This window comes from Armigeres subalbatus, unplaced genomic scaffold (assembly GCF_024139115.2).
Source record: "Armigeres subalbatus isolate Guangzhou_Male unplaced genomic scaffold, GZ_Asu_2 Contig1672, whole genome shotgun sequence".
NCBI classification, from domain to species: Eukaryota; Metazoa; Arthropoda; class Insecta; order Diptera; family Culicidae; genus Armigeres; species Armigeres subalbatus.
Genome location: NW_026942475.1, coordinates 37084 through 58689, shown reverse-complemented (window position 1 = coordinate 58689; position 21606 = coordinate 37084). Strand labels below are relative to the sequence as shown.

The 21606-nt window shown below is 44.7% G+C and overlaps 1 protein-coding gene across 2 annotated transcripts in view; it reads left to right on the top strand.

Annotated features, from left to right (window-relative positions):
- Positions 1-2475: 2475 nt before the first annotated feature.
- The window catches only part of LOC134203204 (coiled-coil domain-containing protein 1-like), a 42309-nt gene continuing 23178 nt past the window's right edge, over positions 2476-21606 (top strand). For both annotated transcript variants that reach the window (XM_062678087.1, XM_062678089.1), the window contains exon 1: positions 2476-2628. The gene's annotated coding sequence lies outside the window, so the exon portion shown is untranslated. The remainder of the gene's footprint in view (positions 2629-21606) is intronic.

The window sequence follows — 21606 nt, the reverse complement described above, 5'->3', positions numbered from 1 at the left end:
GGTAAATTTCGTTTCTTTTACCTTTGAAAAGAAATAAATTCACCCCTACAACACTCCTAATATCTTTGTCTAATAAACTCTAATCTTCTCGCGGTTTTCAGCATACCATTCTGTATTTAATTCTACAAGAACTGAAAGAGTATCATGATCGTAAATTGTGCCGTCCAACTGCAAATCACTGTTTTTGGATGTTTCTGGATACATTTTTCCATATAAACTTCCAATGAGTTTAGCACCGCCCAAACGTTGACCGATTTGGCTGAAACTTTGTCCAGAGCATCAGGGCATCAAATAGAACCGAATAAGAGGGCGGCCCATCAAAAAACTTGAAAAGTGATTACTATGTCTGAAACTTGATTATGCATATGTACAACATGTGATAGATTTAGTTCGGAAAAGGTATTGGAGGGTAACCGCCCCTTCGGTGGGGTTTGATCCCACGACCCCAGTTCGCATGATAGGTGCTTTCCCCACTAAGCTACGAAGGACCTCCGTCGTCCTCCGCAGCTTAGCGGGTACTGATGAAACCAAATTCCCAGCACCAGGTACCAGCCGATCTCTCGCAATACATTTTCAGAACTAACTCTCTCAAATGTATTTTTGTACACATGTCAACCAAGTAGGATGAGTATTTAGTATTGTCCGGCTCCTACACCTGGTGCTGGGAATTTGGTTTCATCAGTACCCGCTAAGCTGCGGAGGACGACGGAGGTTCTTCGTAGCTTAGTAGGGAAAGCACCTGTCATGCGAACTGGGGTCGTGGGATCAAACCCCACCGAAGGGGCGGTTACCCTCCAATACCTTTTCCGAACTAAATCTATCACATGTTGTACATATGCATAATCAAGTTCCAGACGACATAGTAATTAATTTCCACACCGGGTGGCTTAATACCCGGCATATAGGCAATTAACTTTTAATGTGTTGAAAAAGTGTTTTTTGAGCCACCCTAGTAAGGATACATTTACTCAAATCTGGATAACCGTGTAAACGAAAATATCTTGGTAACGGATACCCAGATCTTTTCGCTGCAGAAAATTGGTATTAAGCAAAAAGTGTTAAATAAAACAATTTTCCCAACGCATATTATTTGCCGACATTTGCCTCACGATATATTAATGCAAAAATGATAAATTTAGATTAGAAACTTTGCAGTGACCAACTGTGGAAGCGTTTAATAAATACAGAGCTGCGAGGCAGCAATGTCCCAGAGAGGGATATTACAACAAAGAAAAAGAGCAGATCCCTTCATTTTGAAACAAGAATGTTAAATCGGAATACGTTAAATCGGATTGATCTGCTTCTGCCGCCATTATCGTGCAATCATTTGGCGTCCAAACTACATCACTGCATATCTGTATTGCATTTTTGAAACGGCATTTGTTAAGAGAAGCGTAAGCATTTATCAAACGGCTATTCTTATTTTAACGAAAAGATACATAATACTATATTTTGCCCACAAAAACATACTGGGGTTATTTTCTAATGTATATACACAAACCGTACGAGCTTTTTTGAAAACCTCATTCCAAATCAATATTGTTGAAAAAATAATAAATCGTTATTGTTATTATCACGACAAATCTGTTTGAAACAATAAATTTTGTCGTATTTTCTATAAAATATGACCATTTGAAAACAACAACCATTTTTTGGTTCAATGTATATTATTTTCTGTCCGTGTAGTAATAATAATAATAGCAATTCAAACGTAACAAACATTAGAATGAGAAGACATATTTTAGAAATCGTGCTCTTAGTTCGTTATTAATACATAATAGAGGTCTCATGCTTGATTAATAATGACGTAAGGAAGTGTAGTAACCATAACTGGTTGACCATGGAATACGAAAAGCCAAATAATCATGTATGAATGAGTGTATTTATATATTCACTTATTGCAAATTGTATTGAATCATAGGAAAAGGATTGAGGTTTAGACTCAACAGTCATCGCTTAACTGCTTTCTCCATGAATAAGCAAACAAGCATGTTGTAGTAAATATGCTTTGATTGTGAAACGCACTTGAATACATATAAATGGGTGTCTTTCGCTATCTCGTTTGTGTGTAGAGTATGAGACGAGAGTAAAATATGAAACTATGGACAAAAGACAAAAATCAAAAAAGAAAACACCTTTACTGACGGGAAAAGCACACTTCCATACGTGCCTAGTTTGGAACGAGATATGTGGAATCAATCTGATGAACGTTCAATATGTGCTAGTAACTTCAATTTGCTGAAGGATATTACGAAGAAAAGAATGATATAGTCGATATTTGTAAAACACTTTTTACTGTAGACGTTGCGCGAGTAACATCGTTTTGGTACTCCAAATACCACCAACTATAGAAACAATATGTGAAAGGAGCGAGTGAGACAGCCACGCAGTATGAGATCAACGGGAGCGTGTTGCTGATCCAACAGTGGAAACTGCAGAGCGGGGGAAAGAAAGTAGCCGAACAACAAAAATCACGTTCATCATACAAAGTTTTCATTAAGAGTTGAAGAAGTGGAAAGAGTTCAGTCAGTCGCGCAGAGTGATCGGGCGAAGAAAGTCGTGTTTTTTGCCTTCAAGGAAGAAACGTGTGTGTGTGTGGAAGACTCAGTTCGTCGTAGATTAAGTATAGTGAGTTTAGAACGAGTTGATTTTGGGTGACAACTTGATTTGGTTCAGGGTGAAAAATAGTTGAGGATACTTAACAATAGTGCTCCGTTGACATTAGTGGATTATGGAGTTCAAACTTTGTTGAGACTTTATATTCTCAATTTGGACAGGATACTGGAACTGGAAATACACGCTGTTAGTGAATAAGTTCATCGAATTATCAAGAAAACGTGTACTCAAGTCTGAAATGGTTTGGAATCGTATAGCATGTGAATTTTGAAAATGGACTGGATATTTTCAGTTAAAAATAAAGTGAAACTTATTTTACTATAGAAATGTTCTTCAGGCATTAAATTGGCCAGGGAACTAGATTTGCCCGAAGAAAAGAAAAAAAATCTCGCCTTGATATCATGTCAGCATTGTCGTTACAAATATACAAAAGTGATTTTTCAATGTCATGATCGAGAAAAGTTCCAGCTATGAAATGATGAATTTCGAACATAAATGAATAAAAAATATGAGCGGATTAAAAATTTGCACTCAAATCATATGAAAAAATATTAGATCAATTGTTAATAGGCACAGGGCATGTCTTCTTTTTCTTCTTCTTCTTCTTCTTCTTCTTCTTTATTGGCATTACATTCCCCACTGGGATATTGCCGCCTCACATTAAGCATTTCCACAGTTAATTACCATTTCTGCATTCGTATATCATGAGGCTAACACGATGATACTTTTATGCCCAGGAAAGTCGAGAAATCGGCACCGGAAATCGAACCCAGCCACCCTCAGCATGGTCTTGCTTTGTAGTCGCGCATCTTACCTCGCGGCTAAGGAGTTCCGGCTATGAAATGATGAATTTCGAACATAAATAAATAATTAACACGAGCGTATAAAAAATTTGCACCCAGATCGTTTGAACAAATATTAGATCAATTGTTAATAGGCAGAGGGCATGCAGGTCATGCCCAATTTCGATTCCAAATGTATTACTTGATTGTAGGCAGAGCTAATCATCCGGTGATAATAATTAATGCCACTGGGTGCAAAAAAAAAACTTTAAGCACGTTTTTGTAATGACAAAAATTAGGCTTTAATTGGATTATTCGGATCTAAAATGCTGTAAATCAGACAATACATATAACATCAGATTAGTAGAGGACAGCATAACTACGAACAGTTCCCATGATTGCAAAAGCGATAGTGGAACCTGTTTCTGGAAACTTACAATCCCAGAGCTTGCGTACATATTAAGCAAAGGTTTAGTTGTTTGGGAATAATTTTTACAGCTATAGGTATTATGATTTTACCGAAATATGGAAACTTACTGTAAAAATCATGATTTCTTCTACCGATGACTCAATGAATAGAAAAAATATATTAGTGGATTGCAATGAAATTATTGACTTTTTCAGCGTTTATTTTTTTCTTCCGTACCTTGAAATACTGGAACCGACAGTGAAAGTCAAAGTACAATATTTACCAAATACCCTATCAAACATACTTTTCAAAAATCCATTAAAAAAATGATCAATAAACATTTGTTACTTAAAAGAAATTAACAAATCGTCATTTGCATTATTCTGAAAACTGCGGTTTTGCTTCGGTTAAGTTTTTAGTTTTTCAATTCTTAATCATATGGTACACTAACGTTGACATATTAATTCTGCTGACCAGTGACGCATTTATTGAAATTATCAGACTTGACAGCTACGTTTGTCAGCAATCCATTCTAGTTGTTGAATCCTTTGATGTACAGACAGGGCAACTATACTTACTTGGGAATCAACCCTCATGTTTTGTTCCTTGGATGCCTGGGTCAATCATGGAGCAGCAACTACTAAGTGAACGGTCATCAACATTTTAACATATGTACAGTCGGGAAACAACGCACGAGAAAAAGGTTTTTTTGCCTTTCTCGTATACTAAGTATACGTAAAGGCTATATGATCGTTCCAAAAACAAACTTTATAGAAGGCCCGGAGTGTTATATATCGACTCAGTTCGACGAACTGAGGTGATGTCTGTCTGTGTGTGTTTTTTTTTCTTCCTAAGCAGTACTGGAATTTCTCATTTTCAATGAGAGATGTCACGCGATGTTTACATATCTGCTCCTTTCAATATCTATAGAAACACGAAGGATGAATGGCATGCTACAAAAATCTCAAAAAAATATTTGTCCCGTGACAGGGCATGAAAGTGTGCAATATTTGCTTTATTGTTGTGTTTATTGACATTTTCAACTCAGTGAATTAAAGGAATATGATTAATTTATCGACTAGTCACTGTTCTTCACATATATCTTTTAAAATAATTTAGAAATTATAGTTGTAAAATAAAGTGCAACATCCTTTCATGACTGCCTTTTATGCGATATTGATCAAAGAACCCACGATTCTTTCATTTGGTCGCCTGAAATAGAAAAAGGCGCTTTGCTCTTTGTCTTGTGACGATCACGACCTTTTCCAGTACTGTTCCTAAGCAATGGAGGGGGAATCTGCTCAACAGACATCCTGGGTTGTCCAGGAAGTGCGGGGTTAGGGGCCACCTCCGACAGCAAACGAGGGAGGCAGGACTGCATCCCCGACCCGCTAAACCGTTTCCATTGCCGCCAAGCCCATCGACTTCTTGCTACCGCCTACCATAGACTTCTTGCTACCCTCATTCGCCTGGGCCTTCTCTTCGGCCCTTGACGTCTTCGGTTTCCTCTTGTTCTTGACCAGGGTCCAGGAAGCGTCATCCCTCTCTATTTCCCTGGTCTGGTGTGGCTGAGAACTTTCAGCCTGCCGTAACCCCTTACCACCGTCTTTTCTGAGTGGACGGACCTTTGCAGGTCCTTCCTCCCCCGGTTTTGGAGGTAACTGGCCGGGGTTCAGCTTCCCAGCCCCACTACCCTTGTTCGGGGTAGTAACCCTCCGCGTTTTGGAGCGGCCCCCAGGGAGCTCATCTCCTGGAGACTGTCTCCCCCATTTTTGTGTCTGCTCCGTTGGAGCAGTAACCCCCGACGTGCCCGCAAATACTTGAGCCTCAGTCTGGGTAGACTTTGGTACCACCGTCTTCGGTGGCACGCCCTCGGTCGATTCGACCTTGCCCGAGTCCGCGAATCCTTGGGCCTCAGTCTGGGTAGACCTCGACTCCACCGATTTCACGGGTTTACACTTGGCCGTCCCGGCCGCCCTCTCCAGCTTGGCGTCCAGCATCGACTTTCGAAGTTTCTGAAAGCTACTCTTGAGGTCCTTGCTGATATTATGCTTCGATGACGCAAAGTCGATGATGGCGTACAGATGTTCCGTCGCCACCTCGAAGGCCGAAAGCCCATCGCGTTTGCGGTTTATCGCCTCCATAAGCCATGGGCCGTCAATAACCCCTACCGGCGTTTTTTTAGTCGAGAGGAAGGTTGAGTGACCCACGCTGGCGCTGCGCACAGAGCTGCCGACTATTGCCTCTGGCCTCCTAGGCGGAGACCTGAACAACCCACCTCTTGCGAAGGGGTTGTCGCCTACACTACTACCACTAATTGAAGAATTGACTTGGTTTTCCATTTTGGTCCCACGAGTTGCTCGGGAAAAGAGGTCCACCACGCCAGAGCCCAGCATGACGCGGTAAGCGACAATTACTGTGGAGGGTGCCCAGGTACCCCACAGGCTCCGTTAAAGGCCTAGCTTATTATTTCATCCCCCTGGCCATGCATCCCCTCGACACGGGTCGCTTGACGCCTTGGGATTAGGGGTTAGGGACGATGGTCCCGGTCTAACTCGCAGTGGCCATGGGGAGGGGTCGTCAAATGTGTGTGTGTGTGTGTGTGTGTGTGTGTGTGTGTGTGTGTGTGTGTGTGTGTGTGTGTGTGTGTGTGTGTGTGTGTGTGTGTGTGTGTGTGTGTGTGTGTGTGTGTGTGTGTGTGTGTGTGTGTGTGTGTGTGTGTGTGTGTGTGTGTGTGTGTGTGTGTGTGTGTGTGTGTGTGTGTGTGTGTTGCAGAGGTGGTCCGACAGTTCCGGTGGTGGATAACGTCCGCACTGGCGATGCCCTACATACCCGAAGCACTTCCTTCTTCTGTCTTCTTTCTTCAGCAGGTTGACTGATCGAGTGCCGAAGTCGGTCCGACGATTCCGGTTGGCAGAAAACTTCCGGTTCACCGGCGCCCCGACGACCCGAGGCCAACACTGCTCACTATGCTGGATTTTCCTCCGAGTCAACGCTTGTTTGCTGATCCCTTCTCCATCTACGCTGCAGCTCTGACAATATTTGCCTCACGACTCTGCTTACCACATTCCACGTATCTTCATCGTGACACATTCGCTCTGCGATGTTGTCCACGCTTAGGGCAGGCATTCCTCTACGTGCTTCCGCAAACCTCGGACAATCGAATAACACGTGCTCTGGAGTCTCCTCTACGTTGATACACGCCGGGCAGAATGGCGATGACGCATGGCCACATCGGTGCAGATATTGGCGGAAACAACCGTGTCCGGATAGGAACTGAGTGAGGTGAAAGTTCACCTCTCCATGCTCCCTGTTCACCCACGTCGACACATTGGGGATGAGCCGGTGGGTCCACCTTCCATTGTCTGCATTGTCCCACTCCTGCTGCCACTTCACCATTGAGTCCAGTCTCATCGTCTCCCTCACATTTCTGGTACCTCTCCGTTGGTAGCACTCGATATCCTCTGCTAAGGTTATGCAGATTGGAATCATCCCTGCGATAACGCAAACTGCCTCTGACGAAATTGTTCGGTACGCACTCGCCACTCGAATGGCCATTAGACGAAACACGCTATTCAACTTCCTGCGATTACGTTTCGTCTTGAGCGCAGCTCCCCAGGCTGGAACGCCGTACCTAAGTATTGAGGATGATACGGTCGCCAGAAGACGCCTACAGCTGCCTCTCGGTCCGCCAACGTTCGGCATGATCCTAGCAAGCGCACTGACCATCTTTGCCGCCTTCTCGCAGGAATAGTCGACATGGGTGTTGAAATTCAAACGGTCGTCGATCATCACTCCTAGATGTCTCAAAGCCCGCACGGACGGTATGTCGTGCTCTCCGACGATAATCTGCATTCGCTGTATGATTCGGCAGTTGCTGACCAGCATCACTTCCGTTTTGTGGTGAGCAAGCTGTAGCTTGACCCCATTCATCCAGTTTTCAACTGCGTCGGTCGTCTCCGCCACCAGCATATCTACCTCTTCCAGCGACTCTCCGGTTATCGTTAGAACGACATCATCCGCGAATCCGAAGATCTGCACGCCTTTGGGCAACTTCAGCTTTAGCACTCCGTTGTACATAACGTTCCACAGCATTGGGCCAAGTATGGAGCCTTGCGGAACACCCGCCGTAACCCTAATCGACTTCTGCCCCGAGTTCGTATCGTAGACCAGAATCCGGTTTTCGAAGTAGCTCTTAAGGATTCTACACAAATAGCCAGGAACCCGCATTCCATGCAGCGCTACGGCGATGGCCTCCCAGCTGGCACTGTTGAACGCATTTTTGACGTCAATTGTTACTACGGCGCAGAACCGATTGCCGCACCTCTTTTTCTTGGATGCTTTCTCTGCAACATCAACGACCGCCTTAATTGCATCCACCGTCGATCTGCCTTTTCGGAATGCAAACTGCTTCTCCGACAAGCCGATCTCACCCTCCGTGAACTGCGTCAGCCTGTTAAGGATAATCCTTTCCAGAAGCTTCCCCAGTGTATCCAGCAGGCATATGGGCCTATACGAAGCTGGACTCCCCAACGGTTTTCCTGGTTTCGGCAGTAACACCAGTTTCTGAATCTTCCACTTATTCGGAAAGTAACCATCTGCTACGCATTTCTGCAGCACCATTCTGAACAAATCTGGAAACGCCAGTATCGCAGTTTTTAAAGCCACGTTTGGAATTCCATCCGGACCCGGAGCTTTCTTCTTCTTCAGACCTTTCGCCACTGATGACAGCTCGTCGTTGGAGACTTGCATACCTGCAATGGTGACACGGTCTTCATCTTCGTACGGTGCAGGCGGCCACATCGTAGAATCATGTTGCGGGAAAAGACCGTCCACGATGATCTTCAGCTTGTCCGGACACATCTCCGCTGGCGTCGCTGGACCCTTGATTTTCGTTATTGCCACCCGATAAGCATTGCCCCAAGGATCAGCGTCAGCTTCTTGGCACAACTGCTTGAAGCAGTTGGACTTGCTGACTTTGATCTCTCGTTTGAAAGCCGCTCTAGCTTCCCGGAAAACTATCTTACGTTCTTCTCTTACCGTTTCAGACCTTGCCCTCTGAAAACGTCTCCTGGCCCTGAGACAGGCAGCACGAAGATTGGCAAGAGATTCGTTCCACCAGTAATTTGGGCGTCGGCTGTCTAATGGCTCAAGTTTTCTTGGCATCGACGCATCGCAAGCCCTCGCTAACGTTTCCGTCAGTTCATCTGCTTCCAGATTTATTGCGCCGCTGTCAACTCGAAGTGCTTCGATGAAAAGCTCCTTGTCAAAGTCCTTCGTTTTCCATCTTCGCCCGGTCGTCCTTATCCCTCTCCGCGTCGTCGGTAGCCGTGTTCCAACACTATACCGGATAGCTTGGTGATCACTATGAGTGTAGTCCTCACAAACTCTCCAGTTCATGTTTCTCACCAGCGACGGGCTGCAAAACGTCACGTCAATGATGGACTCCCTGCTGTCTCTGCGAAATGTACTAACGGTACCTTCGTTACACAGTCCGACTTCCAGCTCTGCAAGCGCCTCCAGCAAACTGTAACCTCTGGCGTTGGTCAGCCTGCTCCCCCAATCCACTGCCCAAGCATTGAAGTCGCCTCCGATGATTGCGGGTTTAAGGCCGATCAGCTTCTCCGTGAGTGCATCCAGCATCCTGTTATACTGCTCTAAAGTCTAAAGCTACACACGAAGATCCCGTTGATTTTGGCGACAACAAAACCTTCGTTAGAGCTGTCTACCACCTCTTGGATAGGGAATCTGCCCATCACTTGGATAGCCGCAATCCCCGTAGCATCCGCCACCCAGTTGCCGTTGTCAGAAGGGATCCGGTACGGCTCAGCAATAATTGCCACGTCGCACATTGCTTCTGTTGTCGACTGCCACAACAGCTGCTGTGCGGTGTCGCAATGATTGAGATTCAACTGGATGATCTCCATTAATCTCGGCCCGCCATCGCCTTCTTGTATGCAGGGCATTGGAAGCCACCCGTCGTATGGTCGTTTCCGTCCTCCGGAGCAGGCATCGCGGTTGCTTCGTACAGTCCCTAGCAACGTGTCCTTCTTCGCCACATTTTCTACATAGACCGGATCTATCCGAACCTTTGCAGTTTCGCGCCTGGTGTCCAAACGCCATGCATTTGAAGCATCTCTCCATCTCTTTGGTGACCCGCGGAGTGAATCTCAACGAGCACACCGACCATCCGACTTTCACCTTGCCCACCTCCACCATTTTGTTGGCAGCAACTGCTGGTAATCGTATCGCTGCTACTTGTGTACCACCGTACGCTTTCCTCAGCCGGATCGTCATCTGCACCTCACTCAGCATACATTGTGAGACAAGAGCCTCCCTCAGTTCGTCTTCCGACGTAATCTCGTCCAGGTCTCTGCACTCGACTACTGCCTCCTGTGTAAGAGCTCTTACGTTTGCTTCACTGCCCAAGGAATTGGCAACGAGCTCCCGGAAGGCCGAGCTTTTGATTGTTGGATCTTTCTTCAGCTCGAACAGCAACTCCCCCTTCTGGGTACGCCTAGTCCTCACTACTTTCTCTCCCAAGTCCTTGAGATCCGGGTTTTCTCTCACTTTCCTTAGGATTGCTGCATACGTCGTCCTGTCGCTCGCTTCGATGATCAGGGCGTCGCCCTTGACCCTCTCCTGAGGAGATCGACGTTTTTCTTTCTTCTTCTGTTCCTTCTTCTTTTCCACAGTCACCTTCTGCTTCTTCCTCTTCTCTCGCTGGCTTTCTACGGTTTGCCATTCACCGTTCTTGGCGCCATCCTTTAGTACGTTAGCACAATCGTGCACGTTCCGCTGCTTCTTCGGGACTTCCTGCTCCCCTGGCGAGTCCCTGCTTCGCTTCTCCGTGCGAGTATTTTGGATGCTCATTGGTGTCTGCTGTGTGTCTGCTGCATGCTCCGCTCCCTCTCTCAGCGTTTTTTCAGCTGCCTCAGCTCTTTTTTTGAGCGCGTTCTGTTCGTGCTCGGCAGCTTTAACGGCGGATTTGATGCTCGTCACTAGAACCTTTATCTTAGTGTGGACATTGTGTTTGTCCTTCACGAAGTCATAAAGCTCGTTGACTCGCTTCCGCACTTCCATCAGGTTGGACCTCCCAAGTTGTAGTTCCTCCTGAATAACACTACTTGCCGATTTTGGTGTGGACACCCTATTCTCGGATCCTAGCTCCTGTTGGCCTGCCTGGTTCTCAGAAGTCTTGGCCAAACTGCTGGTACTTGCTACTGCTGCCTGCGCCATCACTGGAGATCGCTGCAGCTTCCCACTCTTTGCGAAAACAATCGCTCCGCCTGCTCCTTCGTTGATTTTTGTATTCGTTTCCATGTTAAAGGGTCCCTCCGGGCCGTTATCTCTACCCGTTGTAGATAGTCGCCTTTTGTGATCCCATGGGTGCCTTTGTAAACAGTGAGGTCCATGCAAGGGTTGACTCCGGTGCCTTATAGCACCGTGTTCAGAGCCGGATCGACGTAGATTAGGAATGTTACATCTGAACCTACTACCCACCAGTCTAGGTGACAGGTGTTGAGCGTTACCGGAGGCCTGCCAGGTTGTTTACCGGGACGGAGGCAGTCGAACCATTAGCCTGCCTGCCGTTTCAAAAAGATGTCACTCTTTTTTACTCAGGAAACAGAATAGCTCGACTGTCAGCCCATATACGCCTAATCCTATCCAAAAACCGAGAATCGTCCAATGTCGTTTGCCGTGACCAGTATACCATAATCAGGATCTTACTGGTATGAATCCTGATGTGCCAGTTGGCACTCCTCTTGGGCTTGTGTGCTTTGAGCGGCGTACGGTCGCTGTGATAGGGCCTGCTTGCAGACACATGCAGCTTTTTATAGAGGTTCAACAGAGCCCACTGTCAAACCCCACCACATCCTAGACAGGCCCCCTAACTCGCAATGGCCATGGGGAGGGGTCGTCAAGCCCTTGGACAAAGTCCCTGCTGCCCTGAGTGTGTGTGTGTGTGTGTGTGTGTGTGTGTGTGTGTGTGTGTGTGTGTGTGTGTGTGTGTGTGTGTGTGTGTGTGTGTGTGTGTGTGTGTGTGTGTGTGTGTGTGTGTGTGTGGGTGGGTGTGTTTTTTTTCTTCCTAAGCAATGGAGGGGGAATCTGCTCAACAGACATCCTGGGTTGACCAGGAAGTGCGGGGTTAGGGATCACCGAGGGAGGCAGGACTACATCCTCGACCCGCTAAACCGTTTCCATTCCCGCCAAGCCCATAGTCCCTTCGGTACAACCAGAAAGTAATGCTTCAAAGGGGGGCCAGTGCACAACGCACCCTCGAGGTTAGCTGCGTGTCCTTGCAGCACCGAACATCGTAACTCGCTTTTTTAGAAGAACACCATGGTATCGTGCCAGCGCGTTGCCGGCTTTCCAGGTGGCCTTACCACGCCCTATGTCCTCGGAAGGTGGGAAGGGTCGACTTTGCGCCTGCTTCCCTCTGCACGACTGGTGTCAAGAATGATGATGCCGCGTGCACCCCAAATTGACCTTTCTGCGATAGGGCCTATTCGCCAGAACACAGAGGACTTGCCGACGCGGTGCCATTTTTGCCCCAGCCTTGACGAGGACATCTTTCCGTCCTCGGGCTCGGAACCCGCCTGGTTGACCAACGCCGCGAAAGCGACGATACCATGTTGTTCTTCGCGCGGCCACTTGTTCGATAAAAGGATCGAGTTCGACCACAGAGCATGACCACCGGTATGACCCATGAAGCCGACTCCGATCCCTTGGACCACCTCTTATTTGCGCCTGAACTAGCCATCCTTGAGTCCACGCGCCACCTTCTGTGAGCTCCGAGACGATTTGGGCGATAGCCGATAAAACGGCGTTCCAGCCAACTTCATCTTTACACATCCTCCGAACTAGGTTGTCCGGGGTAGTGTCCAGACCACATGTGGCAAGCATGTGGTCACGCATTGCGCGAAAACGTGAGCACACGAACAACACGTGTTCCGCCGTTTCCTCTAAACCTGCGCACATCAAACACTCGGGCGAGGCCGAGCAAGCCAGCGGCGTTACCTACACTGTGATTTTGCAGCACGCTTAAACGTCGGGCACATCGAACTCCTCATGGGGTGCTTGCTGTTCACAGCTTTGCTGGAACAAATCAAACAATTGGGAGGGTTCGTGCAGCATTGTGCCTTATGTCCCTCCAATCCGCAGCGTCGGCAGAGATTGCTTCTGTCAGGGTCTTTGCAGTCCCATTGCTTGTGCCCCAATTCCAGGCACTTGAAGCAAACTTCGGGTTGCTCGTATATGCTCACTGGGCATACCGACCATCCCACCTTGACGCTGCCTAACTTGACTACCTTGGAGGCGTCCGCTGCAGATAACCGAACCAATGCTACCTGCGTCCCTGCCGGACCTTTCCGTAGCCGAACGGCTGCGGTGGGCGTCTCCACTTCACACTCTCGCCGCAGTGCCGTGACGAGCTCTTCGACTTCGGTGATCTCGTCCAGGTCTTTAACCCTTAGATTCACCTCCTTAGTCACCACCTCTGCCAACTTCTTGTAGGCGGCGCCCTTTTGCGAGACGCCCCGCTTCAGCTCGAGGATCATCTCGCCCATCCGGGTACGTCTTATTCGACGTAGGGAGTGAGTGCTAGTAATGGACCCCGTGCGTATAATGGACCCCCTGAACAAAAACCGAGAGTTTACGCTTGAATCTTCAATTTCCTGCAAACTTCCATAGGATAAAGTTGCTTCACTTATCAGGGTAGTAGTTCCATCCAATTGTCTTGCACTGGGAGACTGGAATTTAGTTATATTAACTAATTTATGAATGTAAACGCGCTAGAGGGTCCATTACTAGCACAGAAGGGGGGTCCATAATAGGCAACAGGAACATGTGGAAATGGAACATGTGAATCAAATGGGGGGACCATAATACGTATGTAAACAAACTCGATGTTGCGTATTATGGACCCGGGGGTGGCCATAATAGGCAACCTGGCTACATACTTTTAAAATACATATTTTAGTAGTAAAAATGAATGTTTTACCATGTGTTATGTACGAAACGCGATGCTGCTACCTGTTGATTGTCATCTAGTGCTGCAGAATGGCAATTTGTCATGAGTCTTACTCTAGCGAAGCGATTGAAGTAAGTTTCCGTCGTTAAGGGGTCCATTACTAGCACTCACTCCCTACGTCGGCGCCGAGTTCACCGAGCTTGACGTCATAGAGAATTCGGTCGTTATGATTATCAGCAAACTACATTGTTATTAATCGAAATATTACTTAAGTATGGAACCAAACTTAGCAAATTGTCAAAAATTATAAAAATACTAAAAATTATATCACCCAACCAGCGGATGGCAGATTTTAATACAGTTCTGCATAAGAACCTTGCAGAAACTGTATAATAATTGGGCATATACAAAATCTGTATTATTTCAATACAATTATTGTATTGAAATAATACAGATTTGTATTATTTTAATACAATATTTGTATAAAAAGCTTACAGAATTGTATATGCCCAGATTTTATACAATAATTGTCAGATTTGTTTTTTGGGTGTAGATGCTGAGTAGAAAGCAGATATAGGGGAAAATACCTATTCTTGGCAGTCTAAGACATTCGCCAAATAGAATGATAAAAATAATGAATAAATACACTAAAACACAGGTATAGTTCAACTGGTATACTTTTGTATGCTCTTTCTTTGATGATTGGTGTTCACTAAATATAACAGCTTTTACCACAAACTCAGTAAATTTAATATAAAGTAACAGGTCAACGTTTCTTCTATTGGCAACGTTTCTTCTATTTCTTCTATTGGCAATTTCTATTATCAGCAATGAGTTTGCTCCCTTTAGCAACTAGACATGGAAGTAGAAAACTAGTAATGTATTGGTGCCAAATGCTGGTTGTTTATATCCTCCAGTAGTAAAATTCATTCATATTAATCGGCCACACGCTCATCGCTTCACTCAATTTTGGAACAAACTTTATTGTTTATCAAATTGGCTTAAAACAAAACATGGATTTTTAGCCTTGTCATCAATTTTATGTGATGTAGACATATAGGCAAAAGCATTTAGACACATTGTAAAACAAATTTAACCCTTATGCGTCCAACAAAATACAAACTTAAATGGCAGATAGGGTACCCGTGTACCCAGATATTGATATTATCATAACTTTTACCATTTTCAACCTATTTGAATAATGTTGGCCATTTTGGAGAAGGGAACTTAAATGCTTTTTGTCCGCTGCCAAGATTTACATCTTTTGTCTTTTGTAATGCCTTAGAGTCGTAAGCAAAAGTCTATCAACCAGTTTCAAATATACAACTTGCTCTTTGAGGTCCTTACATGATATGTTCGTTTCATCAAAAAAATCATGGTGGTTGTGTACAAGACACGACCGCTCGACGTAAACTACGTAAAACTAAATCTATACACATAAGAATGAATTTTTGTCTGTCTGCCCTTATAGACTAGGAAACGGCATGAACATTTGTATGTAGAGGTTTTTGGTAACGATGAAGGTTCTTATGATGGTATTAGACCCCTCCTCTTCTGGAAGGGGGGCTCCCATCATACAAATGAAATACAAATTTCTGCTTTAATCGAAAATTAATCCTAACCTCGTGAGTCTTCATATATCAATAATGGGCAGCACTGTCCTATCCAGCCGTTGGAGCCACCCCATTCTTACACTACGTTTCACAGTTGAATAATAGATAATACCCTAAAAGTAGGCAATTATTTATGGTTGAAATGCGCTATGTAGGAACGGGAATGGTTATGATTGTTTTGATGAGCTTGGAAAGTATTGAAGTTGCAAAAGTAAAACGGTCCTGTCAGCCACATAAGGGTTAAAATACTAAGATGTGGCTATCACTTTTGATATAATTCATGGTCTGCATACAAATCTGAATAGAAGCATTTGTAAGTATTTTAACATTTTTGCCTTTCTCGTATACAAAGTATACGTAAAGGCTATAGGATCACTCCAAAACCGAACTTTTGATAGAAGGCTCGGAGACCCATAGTGTTATATACCAATCGACTCAGTTTGACGAATTGAGGTGATGTATGTATGTGTGTATGTATGTGTGTGTGTGTGTGTGTGTGTGTGTACAAAAATGTGAGACACACTTTTTGGTACTTAGCATTATTCGATTTGCTCTCAACAAATTGCAGTCGACGCGGATTGCGGTCTAGTTGTTTCCTATTGAAAATTGGCCTGATCGGTCATTGCATTCCAAAGTTATTGAAAAAACATTGTTTTTCTGCCAAGGGTCCCCCCTTGGGAAATTTTTTTTCAAAAACGAAGAAAAATTTTTTTTTTTTAAAGATTGCAGCAATGCATTCAAACGTCCACAAATGCATATGAATTGATGGAAAAAGTAAAATCTATCCACCTAAAGTGCTATTTCGACCTCTTTTATGTGTTTTTCTTATTTTTTTAATGCGCGAGAAAGGCACCACCAACGCTAGGTGGATTGATCTGGGTTTTTTTTAAATAAATGCCATCGCCGGATATTTTGTTCGTATTTTTGCTAAAATAAAATCACATAGAATTGTGCGTGGTATCTTTTGAGCGTGTGTTTGATATGCTCACAAACACATTCTCTCGCTCTATTCCGAAGTGTGCTGCTGTCAAAGAAAACGAACAGTCCCGATTTTATTTAGTGAAACATAGAGCAAATATTGCATAAATTTGCTCTTTGTGGTGATAATCAAGTGTTGGTAAAGTGTAAAAAGTAGTTTACGTACTTAATTTGTCGTGTCATAAGCAATAAATAGGAAAAACAGGTGATCCAAAAAAGTAAGTAACAGTTTACTTTTCGTGCGCTGCTTTCTTTGGCAATGCAATAATAGCAAGGATTTCGTACGTGCAAATTTGTTTCGGTGATTAACACATCAAATCTTGCTACTTTTACACAAACAACTTATTCAAATGAAAGCTTAGACATGAAATTGTGTGATTGAATCAAAATTATGTTCATAAATAGTGTATGTTTGCTGGAAAACGCAAATATTGTTGAGGGTGCCAACAACCGTCGCACCCTGCCAATGCCGTATTTACCCTACCTGATTAAACTAATGATAATATCAGGTTAATATTCAAACTAAAACTACTGTTATCTCAAATTGTTTAAATAACTCTGGCAAATCTGCACTTAGAAAAAAGAAAAACTCATAAAATGTTTTTGAATAAATGTTGTGTCAATATTTTCCTCTATTTTGAAAATCACCCCTATTCTTGTTCACGAACGAATGAAACTTTCGAAAGAATGCAGTTCGTTCGAATCGTTTCTCCATTTAATTTTGCTGGCGTAAACGAGAATGCACATTAGCTTTCGTTCGAAAGCGCGTTCGTACGTAAACAAGAATAAGGGTGAATACCCTTGCAATCTGTTGGAATATAGATGTTAGAATCTATACCAGATGAAATTGTCAATGTGGAACGAGAGTAATTTATGATATTCAAAACTTATTGATATGCACAGCGTAGATAATATACTTCAATACTTGAAATAGAAAAAAAACTACGAATGTACATTTCTAAAATAACAATACAAACAAATTTGTTGGCTTCGTGGCCGTGCGGATAGCGACGTCAATCGTCTAGACGCATGTGCTATGGAGTGTGGGTTCGATTCCCGCCCCGCTAAAGAGAAAACTTTTCGTGATCGAAGAATTCTCCACTGGTCCATAGGGTGTTATGTGTCCTGTCCGTTGTCTCATGCAAGGTGTTAAGTGTTCAGTCTGTACGACTTCTGGTCGACGAATTGAATACAACTCTAAGTTTTTCTACAGATTAACATTAAAAATTTCAACGGACCCAAGATAATTCTTGGAATATGTTTTCATGTAGCTAAGTAGAACGAGGAAATATTTTTAGAACATATTTTATCCCTATCAGTGAACACCATAAATCAGGATACACAAAAATACAAGAGCGAAAAAAAAATGAATTTGTTGTTTATATGAATATCCTGAATTTATATGAATATCCTGGAATCCTGGGTTGGACGTCCAGGAAGTGCGGGTTAGGGACCACCTCCATCAGCAAACGAGGGAGGCAGGACTACATCCCCGATTCGCTAAACCGTTTCCATTGCCGCCAAGCCCGCCGTCTCTTCGGTACAACCAAAAAGTAATGCTTCAAAAGGGGGCCAGTGCACAACGCACCCTCGAGGATGGCTGCGTGTCCTTGCAGCACCGAACATCTTTACCCGCTTAGGTGGCCTTACCACGCCATATGTCCTCGGAAGGTGGGAAGGGTCGACTTCGCGCCTGCTTCCCTCTGCACGGCAGGTATCAAGAATGATTATGCCGCGTGCACCCCAAATTGATCTCTCTGAGATAGGGCCAATTCGTCATCTCACAGAGAGACTTGCCGACGCTGTGCCCGAGGACCCCTTTCCGTCCTCGGGCTCGGAACGCGCCCGTTTGACCGACGCCGCGAAATCGAGAGTAATTTATGATACTAATTTACGATACCATTTTGTTCTTCGTGCGGCCACTTGTTCGATAAAAGGATCAAGTTCGACCACAGGGCATGACCACAGGTATGACCCATGAAGCCGACTCCGATCCCTTGGACCACCTCTTATTTGCGCCTAAACTAGCCATCCTTGAGTCCACGCGCCACCTTCTGTATAGCTCCGAACGATTTGGACGATAGCCAATAAAACGGCGTTCCAGCCAACTTCCTTTACACATCCTCCGAACTAGGTTGTCCGGAGTAGTCGCCAGACCACATGTGGCAAGCATGTGGTCACGCATTGCGCGAAAACGTGGGCACACTAACAACACGTGTTCCGCCATTTCCTCTAAACCTGCGCACACCAAACACTCGGGTGAGGCCGAGCAAGCCAGCTGCGTTACCTGCACTGTGATTTTGCAGCACGCATAAACGCCGGGCACATCGAACCCCCCATGGGGTGCTTGCTGTTCACAGCTTTGCTGGAACAAATCAAACAATTGGGAGGGTTCGTGCAGCATTGGGCCTTATGTGCCTCCAATCCGCAGCGTCGACAGAGATTGCTTCTGTCAGGGCCTTTGCAGTCCCATTGCTTGTGCCCCGGTTCCAGGCACTTGAAGCAAACTTCGGGTTGTTCGTATATGCTCACAGGGCACACCGACCATCCCACCTTGACGCTCCCTAACTTGACTACCTAGGAGGCATCCGCTGCAGATAGCCTACCCAATGCTACCTGCATCCCTGCCGGACCTTTCCGTAGCCGAAAGGGCTGCGGTGGGCGTCTCCACTTCACACTGTCGCCGCAGTGCCGTGACGAGCTTTTTTTTAGACTTTAAAGTCGATGATGGCGTCCAGCTGTTCCGTCGCCACCTCGAAGGCCGAAAGCCCATCGCGTTTGCGGTACCTGGCTTTCGGCCTACGTTTGCGTTACCTGGCCTCCTATGCGGAGACCTGAACAACCCACCTCTTGCGAAGGGGTTGTCGCCTACACTACTACCACTTATTGAAGAATTGACTTGTTTTTCCATTTTGGTCCCACGAGTTGCTCGGGAAAAGTGGTCCACCACGCCAGAGCCCAGCATGACGCGGTAAGGGACAATTACTGTGGAGGGTGCCCAGGTACCCCACAGGCCTAGCTCATTATTTCACCCCTCCTGGCCATGCATCCCCTCGGCACGGGTCGCTTAACGCCTTGGGATTAGGGGTTAGGGACGATGATTCCTTTGGTCGCACCCACTCACTCTAGCTGATGTCAGAAGGACAACAGTGCCCAGGCTGCCCTACCAGCTAAGTACAAAACCCTTAGCTGGCGGTAGATTGTCATCGGAAGACCCGTGGAAGCGTGAGATTGGAACTTGTGAGGACCAGAGCTGTGTATGCCGCTCCTTCCCAGATGTCAACTCACCATTTCGCAGCCCAAGTGTGTGTATGTGAGAGAGAGAGAGAGAGAGAGAGAGAGAGAGAGAGAGAGAGAGAGAGAGAGAGAGAGAGAGAGAGAGAGAGAGAGAGAGAGAGAGAGAGAGAGAGTAAAAATGTGCCTTGCGGAAACGATTGTATGACAATTCCCCGAATGCAAATTCCCCGAATGCAATTTCCCCGAATGCAACAATTTCCTGAAGATTGTACGACAATTCCTGAAAACCAATTCCTGAATGCAATTTCTGAATGTAATTTCCTGAATGTAACAATTCCCCGAATGCAATTTCCCCGAATGTAACAATTCCCCGAATGTAACATTTCCCCGAATGGAACAATTCCCCGAAAATAAAATACCTCTTGTCTGGAGATTATCAGCTGAATAGCCTTTGATAGTATTTCATGTAGTTGATCTTCCAAGATGTGTTGTTGAACTATAAAGATATCAAAATACAGTGTTTTCTAAGGAAGTTTTTTTTCTAAAATAGAGTCAAACTGCAAGTAATTGTAATTTGTAATAGTAATTGTAATTTTTGTTGGGTACGGCAACTTTTTAGTTTACACTGTACATTAAGTCAAGGAAGTCCGATTGAAAGCCTTTTGGTAAATATTTTAACTATCTTCCGAATAAAATTTCGTTCCTGTATATACCTTCTTCACAGATATAAGGCAATAGTAGATGTGAATTATTGTAAACGAAAATAATGCGTTTGCCCAATGGTGCATGTGAATCCTTCTTTAAAATGAATGCATCTGCTCGGAATAATGCAATGGTAAATGTGTCCTTCTTCAGTGGGTGTTTCACCAAATAACTAATGTTAATATTTGTTCTTTTATAAAATGTATATGCCCTGAATATGATAATGGGGGATGTGGTCTATTCTTGAAAAAAGAAGGCATTATCTGCCCCATTCTCATTACACCGCGTCTGTTCGGTGATTTAAAGAAGGCGTTGTCTCATGTTTTCACTTTATTCCAGACAAACGAGTTCATTTAAAGAAGGGGCTATCTATCCTCTTTGCCTTATACCGGGCAAATGTGTTTATTTGAGGAAGACTTTATCACTTCCTTTTCCCAAATACCGGGCGATGCTATCATTTAAAGAAAACATTATCTCCTACCGTCGTCTTATATTGGACAGACGGGTTCATTTTAAGAAGACATTCCCTTGGCTTTAAACCGGGAAGATGCGTTCATCATACCGAGCAAACTTATTTATTTAAAGAAAGCATTATCTCCTCACTTCGTCTTATACAGACCAAATGCGTTCATTCAAAGAAAGCATTGCCTTCTTTCAGCACATTGTCTTCACCTTCAATTGTTCTACATTATATCTGAAACTTGGGCTGTTTTCCAACTTAGTTTTCTATTATTATTTACACAGTTATTGAAAGCTTCCCCGTACCTGCCAGTTGCATGATTGTCTTGTGTAGCAAGTACAATGGATACACTGTGCACAAGGAGCCGAAAATGCATCTCACCCTAAGGGATCTTAGGCTGACCATAGAATCGAACTCGCAACCTCCGAATCGGCAATCATACGCCTTTGCTCGCATTTCTTATCACCTTGTGCCGCACTCAAAAAGAAGGGTGATGCATTCGGGGAAATGTTACATTCGGGGAATTGTTACATTCGGGGATTTGTTACATTCGGGGAATTGTTACATTCGGGGAATTGTTATTCGGGGAAATTGCATTCGGGGAAATTGCATTCGGGGAATTGTTATTCGGGGAATTGTCGTACAATCTTTCCTGAATGTTACATTTCCCCGAATGAAACAATTCCCCGAAAAGAAAGTATCTCTTGCAAAAACAACTTTACGATCGATTGTATGCGTCCGAACAGAGCAGCGTTCAAAGATACGTTATAGAGTGTCTTCTTGTTCTTGATCCTCCAAAATGTGTTGGTAAATTGAAAAGATATCAGAGTAAAGTG